This window comes from Scylla paramamosain, chromosome 2 (assembly GCF_035594125.1).
Source record: "Scylla paramamosain isolate STU-SP2022 chromosome 2, ASM3559412v1, whole genome shotgun sequence".
NCBI lineage: Eukaryota > Metazoa > Arthropoda > Malacostraca > Decapoda > Portunidae > Scylla > Scylla paramamosain.
The window spans coordinates 25321033-25338011 of record NC_087152.1 but is presented as its reverse complement, the minus strand read 5'-3'; the positions used below and the strand labels follow the sequence as shown (position 1 = coordinate 25338011).

The 16979-nt window shown below is 40.6% G+C and overlaps 1 long non-coding RNA gene across 1 annotated transcript; it reads left to right on the top strand.

The window, feature by feature from the left end:
- Positions 1-287: 287 nt before the first annotated feature.
- On the top strand, positions 288-10351 carry LOC135112148 (uncharacterized). Its single transcript, XR_010274095.1, has 2 exons — positions 288-3800; positions 8976-10351. It is a non-coding gene; the product is annotated as an uncharacterized LOC135112148 (long non-coding RNA).
- The last annotated feature ends 6628 nt before the right edge of the window (positions 10352-16979 follow it).

Genomic DNA, 16979 nt, shown 5'->3' with positions numbered 1-16979 from the left:
ATAAAGAAAAGGGACCTTCCTGAGCGTTCTTCAGGGGCTGCGTGCCAAATGCTTCCTGTCATTTGTCAATGGATGGTTTTGACTTGATATTCAGGATCAGCATACGGATTTGTTTACTGATCCATGTTAAATTTTTTACCACCCAACAAGTTCGATTTATTTCAAAGCCTCGGGCACATTTGAGGCTCTCTTTTTTCTCATATGTCTCTCTCTCTCTCTCTCTCTCTCTCTCTCTCTCTCTCTCTCTCTCTCTCTCTCTCTCTCTCTCTCTCTCTCTCTCTCTCTCTCTCTCTCTCTCTCTCTCTCTCTCCTCCAACATGCAAAAGTATGTAACGCACGTCATCTTGTAAGGTGCGCGCAATGGCTTATTCCTGCACCAGTAATGCATTGTATCGTGTGTACTAAAAGCTTCCCTAATTTGGTGCGGAGAAGCAGCGGGAAGTGAGTAACAGACCCTTACACGCACTTTAAGGTTTGCTCAGCACACACGAGTAACCTTCACTCCTTTCTTTAGTGATTGGAGTAACGCATCCTACACCTGGTCAAATCATGATTAAATAAAATAATTGAGATTGAAAATGGTTCTATACGGCGAGAAATTCGATTACAGCAACGTGCAACACACTAAGGTACAAGAACGAGTGGCTCGGTGCCGGGCCGAAGCCGCCCGGTGGGGCCGGGAGCAGGCTCGGCGGTGGGCCGCCAAACGAAAAGCAGCACAGAGGCTTGCCCGTGCTGGAGCACCCTGCCCAGAGGGTTCCCATGGCCAAAGCACCATTGGCCAAAATTCCTATGCCTGAGATTAATGGCCAGTCTCCCACTGGCGAATATCATCTAGGCGAATATTACACTGGAGAATATTACGATGGAGAATCGCTCGTCGTTCAGTTCATCGTTGGCGAACTATACGGTGAGGAACCCTCCGCTGTCCACTTTATTGTGGGGCAGTTCGAAGAAGACGACTCCTTCGGACTGTTCCTGATGATGAAACAAACAGAACCCATTGGCTGAGACAACTGACATGACATGACCTATCCTGGTGATATTTCCCCTGGCCAATCCTGACGATTCCTTGGCCAATCCTGATGGCGACCGAATCACGCAAGGTCAAATCTCTCCTGGCAAATCTTGACGACGACTGAATCTCTAATGGACAATCCTGGCGACGGCCAAATCTTTCCTGGCCAACCCTGATGATGACTGTACCTCTCCTGGCCAATCCTAACGACGACCGAATCTCTAATGGACAACCCTGGCGACGGCCAAATCTCCCCTGGCCAATCCTGACGACGACTGAATCTCTAATGGACAACCCTGGCCACGGCCAAATCTCCCCTGGCCAATCCTGACGACGACTGAATATCTAATGGACAACCCTGGCCACGGCCAAATCTCCCCTGGCCAATCCTGACGACGACTGAATATCTAATGGACAACCCTGGCGACGGCCAAATCTCCCATGGCCAATCCTGACGATGACTGAATCTCTAATGGACAACCCTGGCAACGGCCAAATCTCCCCTGGCCAATCCTGACAAAGACTGAATCTCTAATGAACAACCCTGGCAACGGCCAAATCTCCCCTGGCCAATCCTGAAGACGACTGAATCTCTAATGGACAACCCTGGCCACGGCCAAATCTCCCCTGGCCAATCCTGACGACGACTGAATATCTAATGGACAACCCTGGCAACGGCCAAATCTCCCCTGGCCAATCCTGTCAACTACTGAATCTCTAATGGACAACCCTGGTGACGGCCAAATCTCCCCTGGCCAATCCTGATGATGACTGAATCTCTAATGGACAACCCTGGCGATGGCCAAATCTCCCTTGGCCAATCCTGACGGCGACTGAATCTCTAATAGACAACCCTGGCCACGGCCAAATCTCCCCTGGCCAATCCTGACGACGACCGAATTTTTAATGGACAACCCTGGCAATGGCCAAATCTCCCCTGGCCAATCCTGACGACGACTGAATCTCTAATGGATAATCCTGGCGACGGCCAAATCTCCCTTGGCCAATCCTGACGACGACTGAACCTCTCCTGGCCAATCCTGATGACGACCGAATCTCTAATGGACAACCCTGGCGACGGCCAAATCTCCCCTGGCTAATCCTGACGATGACTGAATCTCTAATAGACAATCCTGGCGACGGCCAAATCTCCCCTGGCCAATCCTGAGATGACTGAACCTTCCCTGGCCAATCCTGACGACAACTGAATCTCTAATGAACAATCTTGGCGACGGTGAAATCTCCCTTGGCCAATTCTGATGATGACTGAATCTCTAATGGACAACCCTGGTGATGGCCAAATCTCCCCTGGCCAATCCTGATGACGACTGAATCTCTAATGGACAACCCTGACGACGGCCAAATCTCCCCTGGCCAATCTTGACAACGACTGAACCTCTCCTGGCCAATCCTGACGACGACCGAATGTAATAGGCACTACTTTGCATGAAGAAAAGAATAGATGTAAGAGTAGAATTAGAAGGAAATTAGAGACGCGTTAGAGAATCTAACGCTAGTATTAGAAGAATTGTGCAAGAGGTGAACAGGACGTTGAATTGATAACAGCCAAGCTTAACTATAAACAGCCGGTTTGTTTTATGCCCATTCAGCTTGTTAAAGGCTTACCTCCCATTGGGTGGAGATTAAAACGTCATTCATTTTGCTTGATATTATTGGCTATGGAAATCTATGACGTATGCCTCGACACCTCTCGGACAATCCTCAAGTCACTTTTAGAGCAGTAGCAGCCAGTCACCAAGATAGTACAGACGCACAACCCGTGTCGCTCTGACTTGAGTTACTCAAAGACTTAGACTCTGATCAAGACGCAAGAGTCTTAATAACTTTGCTTATAACCTTTGTCGTGTGATTGAGTAGTTAAGAAGTGCACTGTTGTTGAGCTGTAAAGACAATTTATATTTTCTAAATAAACTGCAAAACGCCAGACTAACTTTGATAACCCACTTGCACAAGGATGTTGTGAGTGATGATTATCGAGAAAGAAAATCGTCGTCTCCGATACCAAGCTACGCCCACCGACACATAGTCGCCACAGGGGCTAGAGACAGTGTACATACAAATACATGACAACACAGTGGTGCCAAACATACAGTGGTGGCACTACAGTGGTGGCAGCGGTGGGATTCTGAAGCCTAAACAACCTCCGAAGAGTAAGAAGAGTTTACAAACATTAGAAACAAACAGCAGCAACGGAAACAACAGCAATAACGCTTCCCCAGCCAGCACAGTGAGTCAAGGTCAACCCCGCAAGTGTGCACAAGTCCCACACCGCGCCGCACCGCGCCACACCTCATCACACTCCCGAGCCACTACTCACACGATCAAACTCAAGAGTAACTCTCAATTAATACCACCAAACAACGAGACCAATATCTAAATACTAAGAAGAGACTTAGAAGAGGAAACCGCAGCCAGAGACGAGAGCAGGATCAGCGCCGCCCCAGCAGTCGCCGCACACAGCCATCAGCCACAGCACACCGCCACCAGCAGCCGCCGCACACAGCCATCAGCCACAGCACGCCGCCACCAGCAGCCGCCGCTCAAGAAGACATTGCTACTCACTTGTCTATACTTTGGTAACAGTATTCAACCTGTCATTCATTAATGTAATTATATTCATGTAATATTTTATCTAATACCCAGTGCACCAACAGTTTGTGTATGCCTGAGGAATGACTGAGCACGAAGAAACATTGAGTATAACTGCCTTATTGTAGAGCATTCCCAACATTATCACACGCACTAATCATCATAGGACAAGGTATGTAAATTGTACACATGTATGCCACTACCTAGTCAAGTTTCAAGTCGAACTAGTCCTATCTTTACTCGCAGTTTACGAGCTTTACGTGAAAGTAGAAACTCCACCATGACAAACGCTAACGTAGTAAAACATTCAATCATCACCACTATTGCTGATATCCCCAAATTCAGTGGAGAACCTGATACTATTGATTTAAATCAGTATGTCAAAAGAATAGAAACTTTGATCAAAAACAAAGGTATTGTTGAGGATAACTTAAAAATAGAATGTTTCAAAGAACACATTGACGCTGTTAAGGGCACAGCTCGTCACGTCATAGTATATTCACATTTAGACAACATCAAAACATTTGATGAGTACATCAAAGCTTTTAAAAAGCACTTCACAACAAAAAGCGATAGAGATCCAATACGCGCCATGGTCAAGTTTCTGAAAATAGCTCCAGAACAAAACGAGACACAAACAGCATTCATTTCAAGGTTGGATACACAAGCAAGAGACATCGAAGCAATCTTTGAAAACTCAGATTGGTCTGTGAAAAATGAACCCAAACAAATTTCCTTGAAAAACATGGCTCTCGTTATGATGCTAGCACAAATTGTCAAATCAAACAAGGGTGTAGTACAGGAAAGACTCTATAAAGACATCAAACCAAACATACAGTTAGGTGAGGTAGATTGCCTACTCAAAGGCTATGCAGAAATAGATCCTACTTGCAGTACATATGTGTTAGCTGCTAGCTCAGACTCATGCACACCAACCACACAAAGGCAAGGACGATCACAATCTAGAACCAAAATGTCAACACCCTATAATGGTAGGAGTCCTTCTAGACAAAGACAAACAATTGAATGTTACAATTGCCACAAATTTGGACACTCAGCAAGGGACTGCTACGCTAATATCACCTGTTCCAACTGTCAGTATAAAGGTCACAAAGAATCAGTATGTAGAAATCCTCCTTGGTGTACTTATCATCACAGAATTGGGCACAGGACAGCAGACTGTCGTGCTAGAAGTCAGGATTTTCGCAATGGCCAAAAAGAGAAAAACAGTACAACTTAGTCACTTCATCAGTAGCGAACAGAAGGTCAACTCGCCACATTTCATATCAAAACCAGGAAATAAAAGAATCCAAAGCACAGCCATGGTACTCCAACTTAGATAAAAGCCGGGAAGTAAAGGAAGTTATCTATATAAATGACAACTCCGGAGGTCCGCTCATAGCCGGACGAGTGTTTGATGAACCCAGTCACATGTTTCTAGACACAGGAGCACGTATAAACTTAATCAGTCTAGATTTTCTAAGAAAAGCGAAACCTGGTTTGGTCATTATTGAGCCAACCACATTCAACATTCATGGAGTTACCGGAAACAAACTCACACCTTTAGGAGAAACACAGATAACTGTAACTTTTGGGAACTATTACATGTTTGAATTAACAGCTGTTGTGGTAGAACAGCAAGCGTTCCCAGGAAACTTACTCATTGGATATGACACAATGCGAGATGAAGACATAACTATCTTCCCTGCGAAGGAAGGAGTTAAAATATCTTACAAGTTTCTACCATTCGTTAACACCCGCAGCCAAGATGTCGTGGCACCAGTTAGTCAACAACCTAAGACAGAAGTAAACACAATTCCCTCAGATAATAACGTGGCAGAGCGGTACTTAAACAATTCATCACCAGTACTTGACGAGAATTGCATTCCTACGGAACGTCATGAAAAGACAAATTCCCCACTGATAACCCAAAAGAACAAACAACATGCACCAACCGAAGCCTTGAAAATTGTTTCAGGTTCTGTAACAGAGTGCACGCTGTTGCAGGCTCAGTCTATTTGCAAGGTAAAGGTTAGTCTAAAAGGAATAAGTGACCATGTGACAGCGATTGCCTTAAGCGAGTCGTCACGTATTCGTGGAATAAATTTAGAAAGTGGTCTTTACCATACAAACAGGGGTAAATCTGAAGTATTTGTCATCAACACGCTTCACACAGACGTAAATATCAAGAAAGGAACAGAGTTAGGACGTTTCCAAGTCAGTAAAGCTATAGAAATAATCAATAATCAAGACCTTAGCTCTGATAAAGATGAACAAATAGCACAAGTGTTTTCGCTACAAGAATCCTCACAGAGTGAGAAAGAGATAAAGAAACACCTCTCTCCCACTAGTCGTCCAGATCTTGAGAAAGAACTAGTACACTTACTACACTTGCATAAAGCAGCAGTTGCTTTGCCAGGAGAAGCCTTGGGTAAAACAACTCTATTGCAGCACAAAATCAAACTCCAGCCAGGAACACAGCCTATTTACGTTCCCGCATATAGACTACCGCATTCTAAACTTGCCACTGTTGATAAATTGATTGAAGATATGTTGTCACAAGATGTCATAGAACCTAGTGATAGTGAGTGGAATTTTCCACTAATACTTGTGCCCAAACCGGACGGTACCATGAGACCAGTGATTGATTACAGGGAACTCAACAAGAAAACAATTCCAGACAGACTTCCGCTTCCAGTCATTTCTGATGTTCTTCGAAGTCTAGGCACTTCAAATAAGTTATTTAGCACAATTGACATAAAATCTGCATTTTGGCAAATAGAGCTCGATGAAGCTTCACGTCCGTTGACAGCATTTTCTACACCAACAGGACATTATCAATTTCGTAGAATGCCATTCGGATTATCGAACAGCCCACTTACTTACATGAGATTAATGAACAATGTCCTACAAGGTTTGATTGGGAAGACTGCTAGTGTTTTCCTTGATGACATTTTAATAGTTTCACAAACAGAAGAAGAACACTTCCACAAACTAAACCAAGTCTTCACCAGACTCGTATCAGCAGGATTAAAGATCAAGTTGGAAAAATGTCGCTTTCTACAAGAGAAAGTAACTTACTTAGGTCATCAAATAGACAGTCAAGGTCTGAGGACAGTACAGTCAAAGGTAGACGTCGTAAAACAATTTCCTCAACCAACCTCAGTTGAAAAAGTAAGAAGTTTCTTAGGACTAACAGGATATTATAGAAAATTTATCAAGAATTACGCTGACATAGCACAACCATTGAGTTCACTCCTGAAAAAGAATACTACATTCTCTTGGGGTCCTTCCCAAACCAAAGCATTTGAAACACTGAAAAACAAGCTCACAAGTTCGCCAGTATTGATTTTCCCAGATTACACAAAAGAATTCATCTTGTGTACAGATGCCTCTGACATAGGGTTAGGAGGAATACTAATGCAGGAAAGAAATGGTAATCCACACCCAATTGCATATGCTTCCAGACTTTGCACAGCTGCAGAAAAGAATTATAGCATCACAGAACGCGAGACTTTAGCAGTGATATATTGTCTAGAACACTTCAGAGATATCATATTGGGTTACAAGATTAGAGTGTGGACAGACCACACCGCAATTCAGAATCTGTTTAAACACAAAAATTTAAGAGGACGCTTAGCACGTTGGTTTGTGACACTGCAGAATTATGAAATAAACTTTGAATACATACCAGGAAAGAAAAATACAGCAGCCGATACTCTATCACGAAACATAGTCTCACACGGAGAAGTAAATAGTGTAGTATGCAGTATCCAAGAACTAACCACATTAGACAATGAACTTGTATACTCAGAACAAAGAAAAGATGACACTTTGAAGCAAATAATAGAGCACCTTGAAGGTAATACAGACAGAGAAGCACAGACACTACCAAAGAAATATAAACTATCGGAATTCCAATTACATAATGGATTGCTATACCGCAATACCGAAATAAAATGCAAAGGAGTATCACGTGGAAAAGTGAAACAGTTAGTTATACCCAAAGAGTTGGTACCAAATGTCTTGCACTTTATTCATGATTGTGCAACTAGTTCTCACCCAGGAAAAGAAAAGGCTTATAGACAAGCACAACTTAAATACTATTGGACAGACATGAGAAAACAAATCTACAATCATATAGATAATTGTAACGTTTGCGCAGAAACAAAAGGACACACACGCACACCAGCACCAATGTTGAATTACCCAATCCCTGAGAAACCGTGGGATAGAATTCACCTTGATACCTTGGAGTTGCCCCTATCTGAAAATGGATTTAAATATTTACTAGTAATCATCGATTACTTCTCCAGATTTTGCATTTTACAGCCAATACAGAACAAGAAAGCAGAGACAATCGCTACAACTATATTTGAAAAAGTAATATGTCCATACACAACCCCAAAAACTATCATCACTGACAATGGTCCTGAATTTAATAACGCTATTCTAGCAGAAATATGTCGCATTTTCAACATAAAGAAAATAAATGTACACGCCTACAAACCGGAAAGTAACGGAGTTGTGGAAAGACTTAATAGAAAAGTCATCACTTGTCTACGTACATTGATAAATCCACACAGCATTACATGGGACACATGGATCCCGCACGTCACATGTGCTTTGAACACACAAATCAATTCAGCCACAGGTGAAACGCCACATTATATTCTTTTGGAGAGGATAAGAATTTACCGTACTCACTTCTAGAGTCAGAACCGCTTCATGTCTATAACTATGATGATTTCATACTAACTAGAATCAATAAATTCAAGGAAATTTACCAACGTATCAGAAATCACATGAATCAATACTCACAAGACTTAACAAAACAACAACATAAAAGGGCACGAGAAATAAAAATACAGCCAGGAAATATAGTCATGGTCAAACTACACACGCCAATAGGACATAGCAACAAACTTTCGCCCAAGTTCAAGGGTCCGTATAAAGTCATTGCACCAGATAGTGGAAATAAATTCACAATACGAAATTTGGAAACTGGTGATATCAGTGTACGCCATGCAGATGAACTCAAACAGACAAACATGAATGAATTTGGTGAATATGCAGTCATAGATAGTGATGAAACAAATAGCATAGTAACAGACAAGACAGAAACAGACACAAACAATGTAGAAACAGGAACTGATAGTGCACAGACAGAAACAAGTCACCACGCAGCAGACGACGAAAGCCATGATTACAGGAAGAAATTAAGAAGTCATAGAAAACAAGTTTTGCCATTAATTTGCACCAATGAACTCTCATTAGAATCTGAATTTTATGAGTATGTTGAAGAAATATTAAATGAGTTGAACATAGATTGTTGTTCTTTTTACAGGTAAAGATGAAACAAGTGGCATGCATGTTCTCAGCTATAGTAGTTCTAGCAACAGCCTGGGACCCTGTGAGGCCCGGAGCTTTAGTAAGGAAAATCGGCGACATGATCATTGTGAACCACTCAGTAAGAGTACTATTGAAATTTGACAATATAAATGTTGTAAGAGAAAATGTCAGACATATCAATAACGGTTTACAGATGGTAAAAGACAAATTGATAATTAGTAAGATATCCAATGTGAGATTAGAGAAGAAATTAGATGCTATACAGACGAAGGTCACCAAAATAGAAAATAACTTCCTACATAGCAAAAGCAAAAGAGGAGTAGGTATCGCAATAGCGATCGGATCGTTAGTAGGTCTTGGAGTAACAAATATTGGTTTGTATGCAGAACTTCGCTCAAATGTAAATAATCTACAAAACTCAGTGTCTAGAATCGATGTCTTACAAGAAGAAACAGAAGATATACAACTTACCATAGATGAGATGATTAATAACATAGAAACTTTAAGCACAGAGAACTCTAAATTGAAGGAATCCCTGGAAATTTTCATGGTCTTGGATCAGTTGCACATTAAGATAAATGAACTAAATGCTGAAATGGAACAGTTAATTCAAGACTTAGTTATGGCTAATGCTGGACATGTTACATACACATTATTTTCAATATCACAACTTCTAAACATAACTCAACAAGCAAAATATGAGTGGAATTTTCAACCTTTCTTTGATTCAAATAATATTGCTCTATATTATCCCATTCTTAATTCATTCATAAATGATACTGGAGTACTCATTGACATTCCATTTTCATCAGAATTGAAATATCACATGTATAATCTGATTCCTTTCCCAATGAAATTTAATAGTTCCATTATAACAGTTGATACTGATATAACATCTCCAACAAATTACATCCTATCCATAAATGGTTTGAAAGAAAGTGTTATAGTAAATGATGATCTATTGCACTGTAAGAAAACTAACGTAGACCTGTACATTTGCTCAGCTACTTATTTTACTTTCAATGAAGCATTGAGTCACTCATGTGCCGCATCCTTGGTGAAAAATATATCCATTGTACGTAATTGTCATTTTAAGGAAGAAACTCCCATAACACGTCATGAAACTATCCAGGAATCTCACTACTTATATTTTCCAAACAAGACAACTGTATCAGTCATATGCCCAGGATTTCAACCTCAGATAGCATCAATAGAAGGCTTATATCGTGTACCAGATCAATGTGAACTTCATAGCCCCACACTCACAACTGTAGCAAATAGGAAAAAGACTATTGTACTTAATAGAGAAAATGTTTTACAGGACATTACTATGAAATTCCCAGACAGAGCTCCTCCTTTGAAAATCAGAAAGATTAACAAGAAAAGACTTGTAACGCAAGTGTCAAAAACACACACAGGTACTATGTGGTATATAATATATGTACTTCCATTTGTCTTGATAGTCACATTGAGCACAATATCAATGATACTTATGTACAAGAAACTCAAGAATTCATCCATCGAAATGAAACACATTTCCGAGCCGTAACCCTGTAATAGGTATGTAAAGAACAGCAAGCATGTAATATTGTAAATAGAATAGGTATGTAAAGAACAGCAAGCATGAAATACTGTAAATAGAATTTATTGCATAACAATTTTGTCGGGACGACAAACGGTAGCTGCCGAGCCCTGTAATAGGCACTACTTTGCATGAAGAAAAGAATAGATGTAAGAGTAGAATTAGAAGGAAATTAGAGATGCGTTAGAGAATCTAACGCTAGTATTAGAAGAATTGTGCAAGAGGTGAACAGGACGTTGAATTGATAACAGCCAAGCTTAACTATAAACAGCCGGTTTGTTTTATGCCCATTCAGCTTGTTAAAGGCTTACCTCCCATTGGGTGGAGATTAAAACGTCATTCATTTTGCTTGATATTATTGGCTATGGAAATCTATGACGTATGCCTCGACACCTCTCGGACAATCCTCAAGTCACTTTTAGAGCAGTAGCAGCCAGTCACCAAGATAGTACAGACGCACAACCCGTGTCGCTCTGACTTGAGTTACTCAAAGACTTAGACTCTGATCAAGACGCAAGAGTCTTAATAACTTTGCTTATAACCTTTGTCGTGTGATTGAGTAGTTAAGAAGTGCACTGTTGTTGAGCTGTAAAGACAATTTATATTTTCTAAATAAACTGCAAAACGCCAGACTAACTTTGATAACCCACTTGCACAAGGATGTTGTGAGTGATGATTATCGAGAAAGAAAATCGTCGTCTCCGATACCAAGCTACGCCCACCGACACATAGTCGCCACAGGGGCTAGAGACAGTGTACATACAAATACATGACAACACAGTGGTGCCAAACATACAGTGGTGGCACTACACGAATCTCCCCTGGCCAATCCTGACTACGGCCGAATCTCCCCTGGCCAATCCTGACTACGGCCGAATCTCCCCTGGCCAAATCTTCCAATTCTTTCTTCTTATATCTCTTTTTCTGTTTACTATTTATTTATGTATTTATTTATTTATTTGTTTATTTATTTGTCTATTCGTTTATACAGTAATCGTATGTTAATAGTTTCGTAAAATAATTTTGCATAGTATTCGTATAATTTCGTGATGTATAGTAATGACATTAATTTTGAGCAGCAGTGTCCTATAGTAATCGTAATTGTCAAGTGATTTTATGGCGAAATTTCGTTTAGTAATCATTTACTAATAATGGAGCATGTAATATTATCCCAATAATGTTATATAGAATGGCACACTATTTGTTAATACAATAAGCTACAAAGAGCAACATATATTATTGATTGTCAAATTTCAACATGTATTTTCCATAATAAAATGCTACACATTCAACAACAATAAAAAAAAAAATAATAATAACATTACATACTAAACAATAATGCACATATTCTGCAGCACATTCATTGTGAAGGTGAAGAGAGACTCATAACACCTTAGTCACTTTCTCGGCCTCCATCCCCATTTAAGATAATAATAACATTGATAACAACAACAACAACAACAACAACAGCAATAAAGTGTGTGCTTAGATGAAACAATTTTAACCTGCAACAGAATATGTATTTCAGAAGAATAAATTATTCAGTGTTTAGTTTGCCTTCTTTATTTCTTGAGGCGTGATCTCGATAAGCGTATGTGCTGTTCTTTTTACAAGCTGGAGCTCAGTATTCTCTGTTGTCGTCGAAGGTTACTCGGTGCTCGATGCTTCCTTATCCTGCACTTTGAGAAAGATCATGACTAATAAAAAGAAATATATTGCATTAAATCGGAGGTGTCGCTGGACGAACATAGCAAACTTCACACTATACGCTGAGCACTAAGAGAAAAATATTCGTGCCTTTTAAGCCTTTTTATGTATATTGCTGTGATCATCAATACACAACGTATGTTACTTTATTACTTGACTGGTGATCGGACCAAATCAGACTAACACAACAAGTTTCCTCATCAAAGTTTCGTAAATGTCGAGCTTTGTGAGGCTGTCCTTCGCCAGCCCCTCACCTTCCCTCATTGTGTCTCCTGCCTCACCCTCCGCCTCGTCCACACTGAAGAGAGGCAGGAGTGTGCGTTGTGACCTGCGACGCGGAGCTGACGTCTTGTCATCTTGGGTGAAGGACGTTCAGGAGATTCATGGAGTTTTTGTTCAGATAGTTACGTCGTGCACGCGTCTCGCTGGCCGTACGTCTGTCCGTCAATCTGTTCCTCCTCAAGCATTTACTTAATTGATCAGTCGGTTAGTCAGTCTGTCAGCCAGGTAGCTTTTTTGTTTGTCTATGTTTGTCTATCAGTCTGTCTGTCTGTTCATATGTCTGTCTGTCTGTCTGTTCTGTCAGCCCGCCCCTCTCCCTCCCCCCCTAACTCTCTCTCTCTCTCTCTCTCTCTCTCTCTCTCTCTCTCTCTCTCTCTCTCTCTCTCTCTCTCTCTCTCTCTCTGTCACACACACACACACTCACACACACTCACTGCCATCCCCACCGTCTGGCCAGCGCCACACCTTGAGGTGGTGTCGTGCTCAGGAAGCAGTAATGGCCTCACCAAAAATTACAGCGAAGCTTTTAGCTCGGCTGCGCCATATGTTACCGGGCGGGCGGACACTGGCAGTCTGGCGTGGGTCACGCGACGACTCTTGCGGTTGTCTTGGGGATGTAAATTGTGCCATGACTGTCCTCGTTGTTTATAAAAATGGCGTGTTAACGTGAAGCTCCTACTCTCTGCCAGGTTTCTTTCTCAGTGGATCCAGCGGACCCAGAGTCCTTGGGTGGTCGTGGCTGGCAGCCTTATCTAATATTCACTATTTTTTATCATGACAAAATAAATGGCCAAGGAGGAATCGCCGAGAGTCGTTAGTAATTGTTTTAACTGGTGTGCAGGAGAAACACACACAAAGGCCTCGTCTCCAGCCCAAGGTCTCCGTAGAGGCCTTGGCAGAGACATTACAGGCGCATCAACGGGTCAGGATGCACCACACGTATTACTAAAACTGTTTTCGAAAAAGTCCTTTCTTTTTTACCATTTTGTCAAAGTATACACAGTGTCCCTGCAATCGCGTATTCGTTTTAGTTTCATTTCATTAGCACGTCAATCATCCTCGGTACAGGAGCGTAGAACGATCATAATAAAAAGTAGGAGAGCATTCCATGACACGATAATCAGCACAGATTGACGTGTGCATGGAACACTAAAATACGTAGTCAATAAAATGAAATAGCCCTGAAAATACTTCATGCATAGCGAATAGCCTGTCGGGATTCCCAAGCGGCGATCACGTGACGGACAAAACGTTGGCTAAACTAAATTGATCTATATGGAAAACAAATTTCGTATTTTTGTGTGTTTGTGTGTATGTGTGTTTGACCACACACTCTCTCTCTCTCTCTCTCTCTCTCTCTCTCTCTCTCTCTCTCTCTCTCTCTCTCTCTCTCTCTCTCTCTCTCTCTCTCTCTCTCTCTTCCATTTTTAGGGAAAGACTAACAATTACTTTCAACACACACACACACACACACACACACACACACACACACACGTAGATTAAAAAAAGCAGCCACGTGAAACGAAAAACGGACGACAATTTATTTCATCATCTTGGCGGTTGCAACATGGACTGGGAGTTGAAAAGAAAAAATAGTCGAGCTACCTGAATTCTAGGGTAATTTAAAGTAAAAGAGGTTGGGGGAGAACGGCGAGAAGAGAGAGAGGAAGGGAAAAGAGGGAAAAAATAGAAGAACAGGGAAGGAGAAAGATGACTAAAAAATAATGTGAGGAAAAGGAAAAAAAAAAATAGGAAAGGCAGACTATAAGAAATAAAAAGAAGAGTGGATAAGTCAAGGCAGGGAGAGAAGAATATTGAATAAGAAGAGAGAAAAGTAAAAAAATGGTAAGAACGAAACAAGTAATAATGATAGGAATGATAATAATAGTGAACGTTAAAGATGAGTAGTTTAGTAGTGGTGGTGGTGATGGTAGTAGCAACAAAAAAATAATGAAAACAACAATAACGATGAGAGCTATGATAATGGTAAAAAGCAGGAGAGAGATTCCCTTATTTCTCGCATTCATTACAACTACGTCTTGTACTCTGACATGAGTGCCCTCCATAGCCAGTGTTTGGACAAGTTAGCCTCGTTATGTACAAAAGCCTTTTTCAACAAAACTTCTTGACGCTACTCGACATTTTCTTCTTGTAACTCATGTGCTCCTACCGCCTCTCCAGCACTTCACAAATTTACGTAGTTTATTTGGTTGAGTTTGTGTCCTTGTCCGGGCCGGTGGAGACAATTTGGGTTTGTCTGCTTTCAGAGTGTAGTGCAGGACGCTGTGGTTTAACGAGGCGTACGCTTGTAACGTGGATACTTCACCTGACTGCCGGAGAAGCATCCTCGAGAGAGACAGAGAGGGACTTCATTCATCTTACGCTCCGAGAGAATGAGTTCGCGAGTGTTATATGAATATATGATATATTGTCTCAGCACAAGGTTAAGATGACCCAGTGATACTCAGATAGGTCATACGATCCAGGAACTGAACTTATATAACGTGGAAGACTCACCACGAGAAATTAGTGTAGTCCAATACAATGCCAAGGTAAATTGGGAGGATCGGCTTGGTACTCGAAGGCGGTGGTCACCTGCATGTAGCTATGAGGTGACGGACAGACGGTTGCATTGTAGCAGCCTCACAGCGGTGATTAAAAGTACTCCTGTAAAATGTTACTTGGCATCATCACACAGCTGTTTTCAAGGTCGCTTGGACTCGCTCCCCCGTCCTCCCTCGCTTTAAATGATGCCATGTATCATTTTAGAGGAGTAATTTAATCACCTCAATAATGGTGCCGTGTAATGCTTTTTGGTAAATACCGTTTTTTCTTGTTACAAGATATTGCAATAATCCACAGCCTGCAAAAAAAAAAAAAATAATAATAATAATAATAATAATAATAATAATAATAAATAAATAAATAAATAAATAAATAAAAATAAACCATTAGTAATTTGAGCAAGTGGCACCTCCGAGGCTGCGACAATGCAACCGTGTGTCCGTCACCTCATAGCTACACGCATAATACACCTGTGAGTCCCATACAATTTCATCTCTGACGGGTAAGCAAAGCCTTAAAATACATATGTGTATAGAACATTTTCTACTTAGAATTACACGTTCTTTCACCTCTTTCAGTATTTACAGAAACTCGCGTTACACCATATATATATATATATATATATATATATATATATATATATATATATATATATATATATATATATATATATATATATATATATATATATATATATATATATATATATATATATATATATATATATATATATATATATATATATATGAGATGTAAAGTTTCCAGTCAGATTATAAGAAAAGGACAGACCGAGAATGTTCAGTGTAGAAGAGGTGGAGAGTTGAGTGTCACTGAAGAAAAGGGGATAGTTATCTGGAAGGTTGTGTAGAGCTTATAGATGGAGGAATAAAGTTTTTGAGGTGTTGAACAATACCAAGTTTGTCCTGCCCGTATCAGAAATTTTAGAGAGATCATAAGTCTGGCGTTTTGTGGCTTCTCTGCGTGAACTGCTTACTTCCTGAAGGGTTGGACGTCTACGAAAAGACGTGGAAAATTGCAGGGTGGTATCATTAGCATAGGAGTGGATAGGACAAGAAGTCTGGTTTAAAAGATCATTGATGAATAAAATATAAAATAAATAGGAAGAGAGGGGGTGATAGGAGAACCCTGAGGAACACCACTGTTAATAGATTTAGGAGAACAGTGACCGTCTACCACAGGCACGTGCCGTCAGTAATTACTCAGGATAGATAGTTGGTGATAGGGGTGTGATACACAGCCTCCCGCCTCATACTACTCATACAAGCTGTATTGACATTTTATTAATTTTGCTTGCTAAACTTCCCTGAAAGGACTAGTACCAATCGGACTAGGTCATGATGTACTCATATTTCTATTCTTGCAAATGATAATATTTTTAATATGGTGCTCTAAAGGGAATTGTAGCAAATTAAAAAAAAATTCCTTACCCTACATAACTGGGTGTCCACATTCGCCAGATTGCTCTCTCTCTCTCTCTCTCTCTCTCTCTCTCTCTCTCTCTCTCTCTCTCTCTCTCTCTCTCTCTCTCTCTCTCTCTCTCATCTTTTCTGTCTTTATCTCTTCCTGCTTTTTTTCCCTATTTGCGCATTTACTTTTATATTTACAATATAAATGTAAATGGACTAAAATTGAAGAAAAAAATTAATAAAAAAATAAAAAATAAGCGAAACACAATGGCGTAATCACATTCCACGAAAGATGCCAAGCGATTGAGTTGGTCAGATTTACTTTTGTCATTATAACACATAAAAACACAAGGTGTTGAAAACTGTATGCAGCACGTGGAATACCTCTATTTGTAGCTTACATACTGAGATTGAAAGAGAGGGGCGAATTTTGCTT